An 18,009-nucleotide genomic window follows, 5' to 3' on the forward strand; every position below is an offset into this window, starting at 1 on the left:
ATTTAAATTGAAGACAGGGGATGAGTTTCTACGGATACAAGCCAGGAAGCGTCAACACCAGCAGGACWAAGCTCAGACCAATTTAACCACTTACTAATTCTGTATTTCCTTAAAMATTTTGTGCAATTATCTTAAGTATAAAGAAAACTGAAAGCCATTTATATCCTGAAAACAAGAGACATAATTCTCAGTTCTCCAGAAATACCTGTCATTTTAAAATGCAAATTATTTGAAAAGATATAATTTAAAAAAAACCCACACAGTAAAACACTCTACATATGTGCTTTATCCTTACTTAGTACATGTTTAGGGTTTTTTCCTTTTATTAACAGGTTCTTCTCTAACAACAGATTATCTGTAAATATTAGCACCCAATTATACACCAAATAATTTTAATAAAACAAATCTGCTCTGAATCCTGATTTTTATTCTTATAAGCTGCTGAATTAAACTGCCTTCACAAAAAGCCAACCAACCAACCAATCAAAACCAAACACAAACAAAATAAAACCAACACAAACAAAAATATTAACAACTAAGACAAAAAGCCTATTTTTGCTTACATGATGGTTGCAGAATAATCCACTCCCCACATCTCTTCAGAAGTGAGCCATGAGAGTTAACAACAATTAAATATATATTTCTCATATATAAACTTTCTCCTTTCTTAAAAGGAGAAAATAAGTTACCAAAAGATGCACAAATTCTACTTCACTTCCAACAACCAAAACCCCTGAGTTTTATTTCTAGTGCACATTAACAGCCTGCCTATCTAGTGTCAACATCAAACTAAAAGTAAGGTTCTACATTCACCAGTTTCCCCTTAACAAAAAAAAAATATTTACTAGAGGAAGATTTTCTACTCAAAACATCAGACTCCAGGACTCGGCCAACTTTGACAAGCACCAGTGAATGACACACAGAYGCAAACAGTCACATTAAATAGAGTGAGTATTGAAATGTGGATTTAAGGGATCAACTTTGACTTTGTTGAAAATGTAGCACATGTCCCGCTCTAACTGCAATACATTTATAAACAGTATTTAGCATATCCACAGCTCTTTTTCCTGACAAATTGAAACTACTCTGCATCTTACAGCAATGAAGATTCAGAATTTGTCTGCACAGTAGGCATAACCAAACATATGACAAAACACAACTGTAGCCTGTACTGAGGTTATTTATTCCCTTTAAGTATTTTAGAGCAACCTAGATAAAACTAAATAGCTGCAACAGTGGTCTTCAATTGATTTTTTTTGCCACTGCCCAGATGCAGGGATCTTGCATGAAACCTGTTTTCACTCAGAATAGTACATAAATCAGTATAAAAGGATTTTTAAATGCATACTAAGTATATCTTTTTTCTAAACTAGTGTAARACTGTAACCCAGAACATCTCATCTACTACTTTTTATATGGATRTATTTATCAGATGTCACCAAACAGAACAAACATGCCAACTATGCAGTCATAACARAAGTTTCAAAGTTGTGAGACGTGACTATCAAGTAAACCTGAGACTGACATTAGAAAGGAATTAGGAATTCTGCTTCAGGGATGCTGCAGAGAGCATTACGGAGCAGCATGTACCAGCGAGCGTGCACAAGACAGCTACTAAAGCATATTACCTGATTCAGTTTCATTTGTTTAAATTAATTACTTTCAGAGATATTAAGAAAATGGTAGCATGATTTCTCACTTCTTTATTTGATACTACACTAATTTCACTAAAAAGCAAACTAATCTCTGCCATGATGTTTTATGCAATAACTGAACTACAAAAGAAAAAAATGTACTAGCATTTAGAGACTAAATATGTACAAAAATATATGCTGTCACTGGAGAACATTTTATACCTATTTCTTCAACTGTGTTTGAACACACATGCATCATAAGAACACTGATATTACCCTTTTAGGAGTAGCCATATTTCTAACCACTCCCCAGAATGATCTGAATTAAACTAGATACAGCTGGAGAGGGGGATATCATCAGATTTACCAATGACAAGGTGTGGGATGAGATGCTATCCTACTCATACCAGTGAGATGCCTGGAGTAGGTAGACAGCTCAGCAGGAGAATACCTAAAAGAACACCTGGGAATTTCAGCCACTCCAGACACAAAGTCAGCTTCACTGGGAGCACACTGAAATGTCTCTGAAGCACACACCTGGGGAGTAAACAGGAAGAACTGGAGATGTGCTTGGGCTTTCAGGGCTATAACTTTACTGGTATCACTGAGGGTGGGGCAGATTCTACAGAGCATTGGAACGGGAGGATACAGGCCGTTCCAGTCTTTCCTTCTTAAGAGGGGAAACAATTACTTCACTTCTTTTCAAGAGATGTCACAACACAGGAGACAAACATTCTGGCACTCTACATTTCACTTTCCATTTTTCTCTTCTCGCAAGAGAGAAAGAGGAGAAATAAAGTGTAAGAACCAAAAAAGAAAGGCATGATTCAAGTCAGCTGAAAAACTCAAGAGAAGCAGTTGCTATTTCACTTGAGGATTTCTTCAACTGCATCTTTATATATGACCAGAAGCTGGGCTTCTGTGTTTCCTATGTTCTCTTTGAGTTTCAGTGGATTTTTCACTATAATTTATCTTTTGTGGTCATGCACTACAACTGATAACAAGCTCGTGGACAATGATCTCCCATTTGCCCAGCATACAGTTCTGTCACTGAGCAAAACCACTGCGAATCTTCAGAGTGCACTAGAAATAAAACAATTACCCWGCAGCGCGACACAATCAAAAAGACAGGGCAGATGAGTCACAGTCACAACAGTATTTCCAATGAGCATCAGCAAGACAAAGCAACACTAAGAAAAGATTTTGCTTAAACTGAACTGTGTGATGTAAAAGCCTGAAGAGATTTTTAGCTGYATAAATCTAGGATTGGAGCTGTATTTTAGATGTTGTAAAAGAAAAACAGTCTATACTCTTTTTAGAAAAGCAATGAAGTAAGATGATGGAGAGAGATCTAAGATAATTATAAAACAAAATTAATGCTTCTGAGGGACAGGCAAATAGCAACACCACCAATCAAAGGTGGAAAACTATCACTAAGAGAGACAAAGGAATATGCAGCATCTATATTCCTAAAACACTACTCAGACATGTATGTATAGTGATCTAAATGAACCCATACTCTAATATTATTCCATTCAAAGAAAAAAATGCCTCATAAGTCAGACATGAACCATCCACATGGATATGGAAATTGAATGTGGGCTTACAAAATAATTCACACAACCTGCACAGGAAATTTAGAGGAAATGTGATGAGGACTCTCCAACTCAAAGGGAAAATGCTCTCAGAAGAAAAGGAGATTTCAATTAGAAGAACATAGTGATATCTAAAAGATGAGAGTGATAGCACTGTCTCTGTGATTTGGCTGGGGAACTGGTCCTCAGAGATTTTGATGAAAATTATTTCAGTACAGTACAAGGGCTCTAAGATAATGCCAGACAGGAGAATTCCAGTAGCTACTGCAAACGGTATGTTCAATGAACATAAAACAGCCATACAGACAGTACTTGCCAGAACAATTAACATAATTTTTGTAAAGTGAATGCTAGCTTCCTTTCTTATTTGAAGATAAAATTTCCCTGAACAACATTTATCTTAAGGCTACAAATTTGGAAAATGGGCAGAACAAGGATTATCTTGAGTTTTTTAGAAGACTATAGTATGGAGTGCAAATGAAGTTTTGTGATTTACAASCAGGAACTCTTCAAAATAGAGAAAATAATTTTATGAAAGTGGCCCTCTGCATTAGTCACTCAGTAGAGGAGWTTCAAAGTTATTTAGGAGAGGCCCCCAAAAGCATGTCATAAACTTAGACTACAACATTAACTATGGCTTGCCTACTGATGAGAGGATATACTAGCCACAAAATCTTCATGTGTCTGTTTTACAGCTGTTGGCACATATTGAAAGAGATGTAATTGCTGACATATTAAAATGTCAGCATACAGTAGRACATTGCCAATATCCCTGAAGTCTATGATTTGATTTTGTTTGATTCCTCAAATGGCTTTTCTCTCTTCTCTTTCTTTTTTTCCATCCATGGTAGAACCGAGTATCTCAGAAAGACGACATGTAGAAAACCAGATAAAGAATCATGCTATCTTTACCAAAAAACACCGGGTATTTTATACTATTAACTAGGGCACTAACACACAAAACCAGTTGCTGGCTGAACAGAAGCTGATTACTTGAGCTGAGCAGATCATCTTTTTGGAGCCCCTTTCCAGRGATTAAAATATGCATTTTATTAGTTTGCTATTGTACATGTATCTAGATGTGTGCAGAGACATGTATACATAATTATTAAAAATTTAAACATTTAAAGCTATTTAAAAATATCACAAGTACACCGTGAAGTCAATTAAACAACATAGMTATTCAAAAATCAGGAGCATTTTTTGTTTTAAACACAAGTAACACTTTCCAAAGCAGCAGAAACAATGCATAATTGATGTACACATATTCTAAAACAGTGCACAATGGGCAAATTAATGTTCCCCATTCTGAATTGCAGGGGACAGCCTGAAAAACAAGACTTACTAGTGCAAAATTTAGTACACAGTTATATTTTCTCAGAACAAAGGMATAATGCAGACTTTGCCAGTGGACTAATGACCTGTGAGAAAAAGAGAAAACAATTCTTCAGAGCATGYGTTTGTCCTCTGAAGATCTGTGGTATAAGATCAGCCTTGCTAGTTAAGATGTGATGTTTCTACATACAACACCATGAAAAGATTTTCCTCCCATACTTTTCAKCTGTTTTCTGAATATATAGAACCATTTACAACCCACTGCTGTAACAAACAGTTGCACAACTTAATTACAGTTTCTTCAAGAACATGTTTGCATGTTTGGTTTGAACCATTTGCGTGCTGTGGTTATTTGACAGCCCCAAGACAGAGAACAGTCATTATTCCCTATTCACTTGCCCCATCTATCCCCACACCCAACACACTGAACACATCTTTATTCCACTCCCCTTCATTGCATTTCTCAAGTCTGTAAAGCCCAGTCTACGTATTCACTAATTCTATAGAAGCTCCTCCACATATCTGAGCATTATTTCTCCTTTCTGAATTCTCCTACATCAGGTTTCCAGTTAAGCGAGGCTGAAAATATAATTGGTTACATGAAGCCAAACTCTTCTGTGTTACACAGCAGAAGGACAATTTGCATTAAGAAAAGCTCCAGTTAAGACACTAAAAAGAAAAAGAAATCACAATGAGGACAGTGATCAAATACTGGAATAGGTTTCCTGAAGGGACTTCTATCACTGGAGCTGCTAGAACCTCAACTGCATAAGGCATTTTGCAGCTTGATATAGCATGAAAGATGGCCCTGCTCTGAGTAAGAAGCGGGACCAGATGGACTCCCTGAGATCTTTTCCAATTTAAATTATTTTGCAGTTCGATGGCATTTGGGAAGCAGGTGCACATCAATTTATACAGTGATGTAATGTTTTCTGCTCTTTTTTTTTTTTTTTCTGAAAATTTTTTGTTTTTTTTTTTTTTTTTTTTTTGGTTTTGATCCCCTCTAGTGCCCTGATATCTTCAGGAACATTTAGACCTTATTTTGAGCAGTAATTGAGTTTATTACTGGTGTGATGTATGTGAAAGGAGGTTATGCCACTACAGGCTGGTCTGCAGGAATGTAATGACACAATAAAGTGATAACATTAAAAGTTTTTAAAAGGCTGTTAGAAACAATATGTGCAATTTGTAACAACCTCAGGAATTTACTCAGTATCAAAAACCACTTGTTTTCTTYCAAAATACTGTTCTTTTCTCTTATGATTACTTTTATGCACTTCATTCCTTATGTACCAGACCTTGGTAGAGGCTAGAAAGTAATTTTTCTTTMCAGGAAAATAGCAGTAAAAAAAAGTATTAAGCAAGACACTGGTGAAATATTTGGAGAAAAAACACTGAAAAATCTTTCACAGATTTTACTTASGAAAGGTTCAGATGTCAGCAAACACTGTGTAAACCAATTAATTTTTTWAAAAAGAATTATGAATACTACAATACAATTGACCCTTTGCTTTCTTTTTTGAATCCCTATCTATCATGACAGAATGTGCAGTTAAGTTGTCTGCTCTGTTTTCTGTTTTAATTAAGACTTTCAGAGGACTAATTTTTCAAGCTACATATGAAATGTCAGGGAAATGTCACCTTCATCTTTTAAATAATTAGCAAATCTTCCAAACACATAAACATGTATTAAAGGTCTTAAAGGAAGTCGAGCACCTCTTAATGGGGCTTAGCAATAACGTTTCCAGAAACACAGTACATTTTAACTCCTATACACCTTACAGCCTTAAAAAGACGATACTTTGATTTCACCAAATTATCATCAAGAATGTCAACAGTTCCCTAGGGAAAAAGATGACTAAAACCTCAATACCTAAGGCACTGAGGTCTTGTATAAAAACCTTTTTTGTGGAAGAAAAAAGTAGCCAGAGACATGTTTTTGCAATGCAGAAAGGCCCCTGAAGTTAAGTATTCCTTTTTGCCCTAATGAGTGTATCTCTACACCACTAAATCCAAAGACACCTCCATGCACTGGTCACATAATAATAACAATTGAATGACATCTAATTTCAACAAAAGCAATTTAACAAATCAATTAAGACTTTTTCAGGTTTACGGACAAATTTAGAATTTATTTTTTTTTAATTTAAGTATTATTACCTCATTTAACTGTGGAAACATTTAGCATGGAAAATTAAGACCTCTGCCCCCCAAAAAACTTCAGGTGGTATGTACATTTTCAGATATGAACTGTTTCACTAATTTCAAGAGCACTATTATRAATCAACAATGCCATTATAAACTGAATGTACAAAAAATGATTAATTCTTAAATTAACACTTTACTGGTTTCAAGTAATAACAAATAATCAATTTTCATTCTATACAGCGCTTGCTATATATGAAAAGAACTACCTTTTCATGGCATGGTCCTTCTCTGCTGTGGTTGCCATTGAAACAGCACAGCAACAGATTTCAAATAAACCCACAAGTTCTCTGTTGCTATAATTCTGTGCAAGCTCATCAAGTTGCAATGGGAGAGCATAAAACAGACTGCACTGAGTGCTCATACTTGTACTATTGTACCTAATGTTCACAAAAAGAAAGCCTACATCTTGCATCCTCTGGCAGTCAAAAAACCAATGGCATGGAAAAAAAGAAACGGTGGTATGATGAACTGGCTGCTGATGAAGGTCAGCATCTGCCAGGACAACACCTTGCTCGACATTCAGGCTGTGCTGCTGCTGCTTCAAGAAAACGAAGAATCACAAATCAAAAATCAGTGAATCAACGTGAACTCATACACTATTTCAATTTAAAAACTTATACGAGCATTATTGAATCGAAGAGGCTAATTTTATTCTTTACTTYAATACTGCATACATCCAGCTGAAATAGTTTCCAGTTTTTATTACCCGAATTCTCAGAAAAACAGAGTAATGCTGGAAATGCTACTCCAGAGTTTTAATCAAGACCAACACTACAGCTGCCATTTGAAGAGGTGAAGTCTTAAGTGTGAAATATGTTTTAGAACAGGTTATATACATCTACGCACACACAGACTAGTCTTATCACCCCCCTTTCTAGTTAAAGGGGGAAAAAAATACCRAATTCCTGAATGGAATTCTTGCTAAAGTAATGGAAGAAATGGATTTTTTCTACATAGACACGCATTATGCAGGATTCCTTTATGTGGAAAACTGCATTTCTTTTTAACTAGATTGTTATAAAACTTCAACCGAAAACATCAGTTTTCCTCCACCGAAGATGGACATCATTGTAGAAATTAAATTTTATGTCTCAAAGTTTTCATACATTCATTTATTAATCAAAAAAAAAACAGTATAAAGGTAGAGAGTGCGGTTTGGCACTTGTTAACAAATGACAGTATTCTGTGATGGCACTTCCTCAGTGAATGGTGAAGTTTAGGTGTGCAGTAGTTAGCTGAAGTTTAAAAAAAGTTTACATCAAGCTTTCCAAACTGTTAAATATTACTTAAGGACTATAAGAACTTTATTACAACTACTGGCCTGGTAAAAAGAACTAGAGTCATCACTGTAAGGGCTGCTAATACAAAACCACAGCTGAAAAGCCTCTAGGCTACATTTCACATGAGGCATGAAAAATTTTCCAGTGTAAGTGCCTGAAAAACCAAGCTAAGCATGCAGTACTTGACAGAATGAACTCAGACTATGCAAATACAAACACAATGTCCAGGACATTTTCACATGAGAATCCAGACTGGAAAACATAGAACTTTGCAAAAAAACTGTCCAAAAGTACCTCAGTTCCCAATGTTCCCTGCAATAGTCAGAAGCTGAAGTAAGGAAGTGATGAAGATCACCCACAGCTACCACAAGCATGTTGGCAAATTCCTGAAGAGCAGTGTGCATGCCAAAGAATGCCATCTGGAACTGGRAATTGTCTTTACTAGCCACAAACTTAAAATAACAGTAGTAGGCTTGCCAGAAATCCATACACACTTACACACCCTGCAGACTGAGAAGCACAAACCATTCTCCTTTTCTCATTACTATAAAACCCTGTGCTGTTTATTTTAAAACTCTCAAACCCCCAGATAGCAAGCCAAGCCACATTTCAGCAGAGCACAAAACAAAAACTGTTCTCAATCTTTTATTCCAGAACTGCACAGGCAAAGCTTCTCTGATCCCACTGAGCACAGCAGTATCAGTATCTTGACAAAACATGATCACATAAAACAAATCTCTATAGCAGTTTGTAGGTGGGAGATTAGAAGTCAGCAAAGAGGAAAATTGCAGACACGAGCTACAAGCAGGTGATTTATTTCTACCATGGAGGTTACTCAAAAGATGATCCAGGAAAGTACAGGGGGTACAGAACAAAGGTAACAGGTCAGTGAGAAAAACAGTTTGGGGGTTTCTTCCTAAAGATWCTGGAAAAAAAAATCTGGCTGTCCTCAATTCAAGCAGAGGTTCCATCCAAAAGTGTTTTCTAAGGAGGACTGCACTTTTTAGAGCTCAGCATTTTGTAACCAAAGAAGATATGGGAAGACAAGTGGAGCAACTAATTGGATTCTGTACCAACTGCATAAAGGGAACACTAAAGCTATGGGAGCAAGTACTCTGTGCATAAGCCAGTGAAGCAGCTGATGCTGCTTCCAACTCTGTCAACCAGGGGTTTTTCAGCCCACAATATTTCTAAATGCAGTATTTATAAACACAGCATGAACTGACTATAGCATTTGTTAGTGACTGCACTTAGAATATAGGTCAATTACTTTAATTAGAATGCACTACTCACTAACAGGAGCAATGACAGTCTTTACAGTTCTCATTAAATATATTCAAACACTATTGGATTTGGTTGGTTTTCAGCCACATTTATACTCAGTAATGCCTGCTAAAGATAAGTGCCTTTCAAAGGTAGTGATGGGGCTTGGACCTTGGACATTTCAGTCCAAGAAAGCCTGGTCCCTGGAAGGGATTAGATGTACTGAAGCAGCTTTACCCTCAACAGCTATTGGGAAAGCAGTGGACAAAAGTCAGCATGTAAAGAACAGAGAACAAGGACAGCATCACTGTCTTGCATGACCTGGAAATCCATAAATCCTTGAAGTAACCATAAATCCTCCTAAGGTTTACAAGACACCAAGAGCAAAATATCCAATAGCTGCTGGAACCCAGGCTGCAGGAAGGGACCTGAAACTCACCTTCAGTAGAGGTCTATGCCAGCCTACAGAAAATACTATYCTCCAGGGGGACAGGGTGGGGAAACTCCTAAGTTTTCCCCTAATTGCAGAGTAAATTCTCGCAGGCCTGAGAAGAACCCAGTCTACTCAGCCAATCAGCATGGGATTGTACCAGAGAGACATTGTCTTTATGTTTATTATCACACTGTACTCACTAGYACAAGGCAACATTTCTTCATTTCTTCCCTCTACACACTGGCACCTACCAATCAAGATCTGTCGTATAATTCATTAAGTGGCTCGAGCTGATTCACTGACCAGCTTTAATGAAGCCACCCGGTAAATGCTCTGTCAAGCAACACAAAACAGCATTACGTGTTATATGGCCAGGCAGGAAGTGCAGCCTTTTTCTTCTCCCAATAAACAGTATCATTAAATATGGACTGGTGATTGTAACCTGCTTGAAAAATCGTATTGTGAGAGGTCGCATTTGTTATATCATGATAAAAGTATGTGGAGTCAACTCTGAAGAGCTTCAGTCAGACAGAATACAAAAGGTTCTTAGCCATATCCACACATACATTTAGATGTGTGACAGAATAAAACTGAACCTTTCATAACTGAAAGGAGTTTGCAGTATGCCAAGAGACAACTTTGATCAGGTATTTCTGTTTGACAGCTGTTTGGCAGGATCGTCAGAATATGAGGTTTGCATTTAGTTTTCACAGATACTTGTTTATGCACAGATCAGCCTGCATGTTAACAGATAAAATGATAGACCAACTTTGTGACAGCTTGAGCACAACTTGAGCATGATAACTGAGGTAGTGGTTAATGAGTAATCTTTGCAGGGTGCCAAAACGACAAATATCTGCAAATTTAAACACCAGAATAACAAAAACACAAACCCTCAGAACAAGCAGTGTTCAATTTCCACTCTGAGTAAAGCCTATGGTCCACTGAACTCACYACAGATTGTAGCTATAAATCACAGTCACAAACAAGACAATTTGAAAATTCAGATATCAAGGAGGACAGACTTGGTGTGCAAGTCTCTAATCATACCAACAAGTAACAGATTTCAATCCTATTCAAGTTGAGGTTCATAAATTTTATCTAGCACAATGAATCAAAATAAATAAGGCAGCATTTCTTCTACAGAAATGCAAAAAGACTTTGATTAGTTAGCTCAGTCAACAGATATCCTTTCTTATTTCAGTCATCACTTATTAAAAAGGGTCTGAACAATCAAGCAGTCTCTCCTCAAAGTCTGTAAATGGTACTTATTAAACATGTTCAAGATGCTTGTCAAGTCAAAGAAAAAACTCCCTTTGCACCACCCCTCAATAAAAATCAGTAATTTCCAGTTTATGGGTATAGTTATATATAACTCAGTGCATCAGCTTATTAAAATGCATGTTGAAGAAAATAACAAACGAAACTCTTCAGTTATGTTGGTTGAAAAACCTCTTTTCCTCATTATTTTTTATTACATATTATATAGCTACATGTCATTATTACAAAGTTCCTGAGACACTTTAATGCCAAGATCAAATTGTACAAACTACCAACATAACCAGTGTTAATTTACAAGTTAGAGATATAAATTCCTACGGACTCAACAGAYAAAATACACAAAAGCAGCAGCATCTGAAGCAGACTGAAACCCTCCAACACAGCCACAGAAATTGGATATTACCACAAAATAGCCTGAGAAGAAAACAGCTGCATTTTTGTSAAAGAGCTACTTCATCAACCTGTACAAAAACTACTCTAAGACTAATCATCCCTCAATTAATGGTACTTACATAGTTGTCACATATTATTGTAGCCTGGAACTAGAAAAAAAAATCCCTAAGTGAGCACAACTACACTGTAACAGGATCCTATTAGAGAGGAAACGTTCAAAATTCCCACCTGCAGGTTTGTCTTCCCCTGCCCCCTACAGAGAAAACAGCATCTCCCCTTTATGCTGTAACGGCCAACAAATTAACATAAGAAAATTGAATTTATACCAGCTGCACTGAACTTTCATTTCCTYGAGGATGTGGATTTTCTCTTTCAGACTAACAAAATACAAGTGTATCTAACAGGTTTGTTTTTTTAAAATCCAGAAATGACTTTTTAACTTTTTTTTAGAACTCTCCAAATACATCTGCCCTCACCTAAAAATCATACAAAAATTTGCATCCTCCTTCAGTCCAATGGCCAATGGCCAATGGCCAGCTCAGCAACACCAGCTCCTCCTGTACTGCAACATTCACTGTAACACCCTGAATTTGGTATAAACAATCACCAAGTTCAATTGCTCTAGAGAGCAGCCAGCACAGAAGATGAAAACTTCAGGTTAACACAATACAGAAATTGTCAAGACTGTCAAGCATCTCATTTAGACCCTTCCCGAACCCAATATACCTGAGTTCCCATTTTTCTCCCTCTCCTACCTACAGTGGTTTCATTTTTATAGCAGYTCCTGAGTAAATGCTACAGGTTTCCAGACAGAGGTAATTTCAGTCACACATTGCTAAAGTCCTCATTGTTACAGAGTTTTGGCAAAACTATGTAAACTTCATTTAAAGGGGAATGACAGAAGTTTGTATTACATACAAATCCAAACATTAGGTGATTTTATCTCATTTTAGTATTCAGAGCCATGACATGGAAGTAAAACAAGTAATTCTGAGGCACACCAGAAACAAAAATTTGCAGATATATCTYAGGCTATATCACTTCTCTACATATTTTTCTTATCATACTATTTATGTTTTGATTTAGCACCCAAGTCATCACAGTGGCAATGTGTGCTGATAAAGTCAGAGACACAGTCTCACAGAAATAGTGTCTCAAGAAATTATACTAACACTGACAACTGCTGTATATCCTGGGTAAGTCCTATATGGGTATATTAGAGCTGTTCCAAATCCTGTTTGGTTCTGAGTCCTGGACAGACTTTGGACTCCATTAAAGCCTTGTACTATTTCTGACCTCTTTCCATTCTGTCCCTCACTGGACTCCCAGGTGCAGTCYGAACCTGACTTAACACTGCTGCCTCTGGAGCTGCCAGTGCCTGGCTCTACCACTCTATCTTTAATTTGGGTTGTTTCTTTCTTTTTTCTTTTTTTTTCTAATTTCACTGATCTACACTCCAGCTTCTAGACAATGCCAACTCTTGCTTTTTGCAGGAACCTGACAAAAAAAAAAAAGAGATTTAAAAAATCATTTTGCTCACATAAAGATTCGGCAGCAACTTCCACAAAATAAACCTGGTTTTGATCCACAAAATCCTATAGTGCCCCAAAAGGGAAGACCTTCAGTCCTTCTCTGAGAATGACACATTTTCATGCATCTTGGCTGTGACATTCCAAGCTTCCTTTCTTGTCTAGGATGAGGACACTTGTTTCCGAAACTCCTGGATATATGCTAATATCTTCATGCAGATGCCCCTGCCTTTCTCACGCTACCCTAACACAACAACCAAATAAAAATTAAGTTTCTTATCATTTGTTTCTGTACCTCCCTAAAAAGAAATTGAGATAAGCAATCCTAGAATTTTCTGACAAGGTTACAGTGACTAACACTACCTGACATAGAACTCTCACTTTCCCTACCATTAAAGACAATTTTGAACGAAGAACTTTGGTATCTGTTGGGAAGGGGGCTTCACCTGTTTGATTATTAATATCCAGTGCTCTTTATTGCTTAGGTAATCCAAGACATCTGCATGGCAGACATGAGTCACATCTTCATGGGGAGGATACCTTAGGCAATCTAAAAATGGCAATAGTGCTGATGTTCAGCACCTGGATCCCAAATTGACCAGAAATGTTTTGCATCTATCTGACTGCTGGATGATTTAAATGAAAAAAAGGTAATATCTGAAACATGCTATTTAATATGCCCCATTGTTAAAAATCAGCAACAGTAAAAAAAAAATAAAAAAGGAAAACAAAAAAATCAGTCTGTAACTTAAARACAGGGGTCTGAAAAATTGGATTCCCATCTGATTTGTCTGTAGCAGGTAAGACCTTGCCCACATGGCAGAAAAAAAACCAGAGGCCACAAAGTGAAGCCTAAAATCATTCACTTCAATCTGGCAATAAACTACCAATGACACTAGATTAAAACCATAAATCCTAATTCCAAGAACTATTCCATAGCAGATTTTAGGTGTTTTAGAAGCATAATAATTGCCTTTAAGGACAAGAATATTTTTAATCAGCCACTTTAAAAAGAGAGAAAAGCAGAGAGGTGATTTACAGCAGCCAAATTCTATCACATTACTTCCAGTATGTTGCCTACAGGCTATGAGAAGTTAGAAATCACACTAATATGGTCCCATTACTATGAAAAAGATGCAAGAAGGCAATGATGATGATTCTGGCAGAGAATTACTACTTTCCTCCCAGCACACTGAGAAACATATGTTGGATACCAGTGTGTGATTTCTGTTCAAAAGGAAACTTCAGTGTGAAGCTTTCCTAATCCATAGAGATGATTCTGACTGAAAWAACAAATCCCAGTCAKTACGCAGTTCTGCAACACTACTATSGTGAAGCCTTCTTCCTGAAGGAAGAAATTAAAGGTCTTGAAATATTCCTCGCAAATCAAGAGGTCTATATACTTATCTCAAGTACTTATAACTATACTTCACAAGGAGAGGGTAAACTAATTCTCTAAATATTCTAAGAGTTCTGTTTCTGTGAATGATCCACCTCCCTCAATTCTTCAAAAATTTTGCTCACACTTCTAATATCTCCTTTCCCCAAGATGAGGTTATTTCTCAACACTTGATAGATAATATGCTGATCTTACTAAATACTTAAGTTCTGAGCCTTAGTGTGTGAACTTAGTTCGAACTTTTACTTCCAAAGTTTCTAGGCATGTTCACTGGAAAGACGCTTGACAGCACCACTGATTTCTCATTTTGTAAATTCTGGACTAGTCAGTGGGACAAAAGATGACTGGTTTTATCTGTCTACTATCTGAGTGTCTTCTTTTGTATTGTTCTTCCTCTGATATATGTCCATCAGGCAACTGGGATTTACAAATATAAGAAACAAAAGCTAGAACATATTCATTACCAGAGAAAGATTAATAGAATTYATCCACCACACTTCCTAAAAGCATCTGACATTTGGGGCATTTTAGATCCATGTCAAATTCTGACTGTAAGCCAGAAACACAGGTCCCAGCCAGCAAGCTTGGAAAGCGATCACTTAGTTGAATAAAATAGATAAAAAACAGATAAAATGATAAAATAGATCACTTAGTTGAACTTCAGCTTTGGTGGTCCAGGCAACCACCAAACAAAACTGTTTGTTTCCAGATCTTTTTTGAATAAATAGGGAAAATTTCTACAGCACGACTGCACTGAGAGTACAACAAAAGAAAGGATAAGGATACCAATGCTGCACAAACTCTGGCCCCATTTCTATTGATGAGAAAATTAAAATCTTGCAATAACATAGTGAAAGTGTAAAAAGTTTATAAATATATAAACCAAATAGTTGTGAAGGGCTCCCCTACCATGCCCTAATATAATCTCAGTTTTATACCAATGTCATGAGCCTCAAAACGGTAGAGAATTACTTATGTGGACAGATAAGGGAGATGTTTGATGACACATTACAGAGCATGAGAATGCATCAATTCTTCTGAATCAGTAAGAAAAATGACAAATTCATCTCTGCTGTTACAATTTCTGCTATTGCTGAAATGGCCTGTCACAGAAGCCAATCACTTCCCAGCATCTATTTGAAAACAAAGATCCTGCATAGCCTGAGACAGCATGGGAAAAGAAACCCCCAAGAGTGTGGTACTTCTCTCAGCAGATTATGTTTCAGGACCTTCTGATCCATCATCTAAAATGTATGCAATGAAGCACCTTTAATCAAATAGCAAATTCCTGCAAATCCTCATTCATACCTATGTAACTGACAGTAAAAAATTCGAAACATACAAATTGATTACATTTGTCAATTACAATTTCAGTGTGAGTCCTGAAAACATTCCCCTCAAACCCAAACATGCAGAGAAAGACTGACTAATGGTTTGCTGATCATACTAATAAGAGCACCGAGTCATGGATTTTAGAAAGCAAGGATGGGAAGATAAAATACTCACATTAGGTAGAATAATTTACAAACGATGAAAGCAGCACTYTAGCTCTCTTCCATGAATTTAGTATTTTCTTCCTTTCACATTGATTGAAAACTAATTTTTTAATTACCACAATCTTCACTAAAAGCTAGCTTATCTTACTTTTAAAGCAATCACTAAGGATAAGATCTCTGAAGCATTTACAAAGGAATAACAAACAACAAAAGCAATTAGATATGAGGTGAACTTCTATTTTTTTCTTTCCTTTCAAGTAATTATGCTACAACAGATAAAACCATTTTCTACTGTGGGCAGTTTTTAGCCTGGCACTCTACTGGCRCAAAGCATTACAGCATCCCATGGGCTGTACATGGTGCTTCAGCTTCTCCGCCCTGTGCACCTCTCACAAGTTTATGCTAAGAGATTTGGATTATTCATTCATAACTAGTCCTCTGGCACTGAGCTCCATCTGCTGACAAGTCTCTCAAGTGTTGCAGAACTTGCACACCAAGTCTCAGTTTTGCCAACCCGTTCCAGGAAAATCCTGCAGTATGCAAAATAAATCTACATGGAATAGCTGTACAGCAGAACAGCACATAATTTCAAACACATTTCTTAAAAATAATGGGTTTATGCCTTTATAAAACTTGTTTTTACCACATAAGGAAAAAGGAGAAGATATATTAAAGTGGCACAGAGGCTTCACTATATTGTTGCAGAACAAAATTAATTACTATTTTATATTAACTAAAWCTATTGCCCGGTTTAAGCACTCCCTGAAGATTTCCTATTCTGTAACAATTTCCAAGGCAATATGGATGCTGTAAGTTTAAAGCTTTACCATGAAATGCAAATCATGGTAACTGTACTTAATTACCTGAGTGAATGTTTAGCTGGCACTACAATATTAAAAAATTAATTATGTTTTCATTTCTAATCTGATCATTAGATATATGAAAGTTTTTTTGTGGTTGTTTTCTTCATTTTAATTACCACGGACTAGTGCCATGCTTTGATGCTTTGTTGATCATATTAATAGCAAAAATWTACCTTATGCACTTTAAGACAAGTGACAGATCATATATCTGCTAAACATTGCAAAGTTAGCTCAAGCAGCTTCCAGTTACTGGTTAAATTTTATAAAGTGCAACAATACATAACATTCTGGATACTATCAAATTTTTATCAAAATACATTTTTTACAATGAATAACCAGCTTTWTTTTTTAATATAAACCTTGACACTAAGTACAGAAGAAAATGTGAACTATGAATCTCCCATTAACATAGTGAATAGCATAAATGCATAACTCTAAGGGGTTCAAAGACAAGATGTTAAACTTGTACTTTCAGCATTGTAATTATCTCTCTCTTGCATGAATAAGTCAGCAGGATAATGTAACTGCTAAAGACAATAAAATGTTTCATTTTTCCATAAACAGTGACAAAACTTTTAAATGCAATGTTCAGAAATAACCAAAAATTCACTTTTGTTTCACTCCTTGATACAATATCCTTATTGAAAAAACCAGAATTGATCAGAATTTTTTTTTCCTACAATGAGTACATGACTACTGATATATAGCTAACATTCTACAAAAAATAAAATATATTTACTAAAGCAAACCATATTGAAGACACTAACAGAATTTGAAACTTCCTACATTTAACAGAGACAAAAAAGAACTAAGTTAAAATACTCACGTAACATTAACGTCTATAAAAACATAACTAACAGCATTTCAGAATTTCACTCCTTGTTAGTATTCTATTATAGTTACCAAATGTAAGAGAAGGGAAACAAAACAATTTGCAAACTATTCCACCATGAAATTGGCTCTATTTATATGATATAAATACTTAGGAGATATGAAACCTCACAAAATTGCCTTGCATATCCTCTTCTAAATTTTAAACGACAAAACAAAAAATAACTTGTGACTGACGACGTGAAAATTTGCTTCAGATGGATGCTGACAATACAAKCCAACTATGATTTTGTAATTCTTAGGAGAAGAATTTGTAAAACAAGTGTTTACAATTAATTTCTGAAGAGGAATAAATAACCACATTCAAGCATATCAGGGCAACATTTAGATGAACTGCTCTCAGATAAAGAGGAGAAACCTAAGTGAATTTATAACTGAAGAAACGATGATCCTCTTGAACAATACCAGG

The 18,009-nt window shown here is 36.1% G+C and overlaps 1 protein-coding gene across 2 annotated transcripts in view; it reads right to left on the reverse strand.

The window, feature by feature from the left end:
- FER (FER tyrosine kinase) overlaps positions 1-18,009 on the reverse strand; it is a 136,478-nt gene that overhangs the window by 77,273 nt on the left and 41,196 nt on the right. The gene's annotated exons all lie outside the window — the stretch shown is intronic.

The sequence above is a fragment of the Malurus melanocephalus genome, unplaced genomic scaffold (assembly GCF_030028575.1).
Source record: "Malurus melanocephalus ecotype Western Australia unplaced genomic scaffold, MMel_1.1 scaffold_80, whole genome shotgun sequence".
NCBI lineage: Eukaryota > Metazoa > Chordata > Aves > Passeriformes > Maluridae > Malurus > Malurus melanocephalus.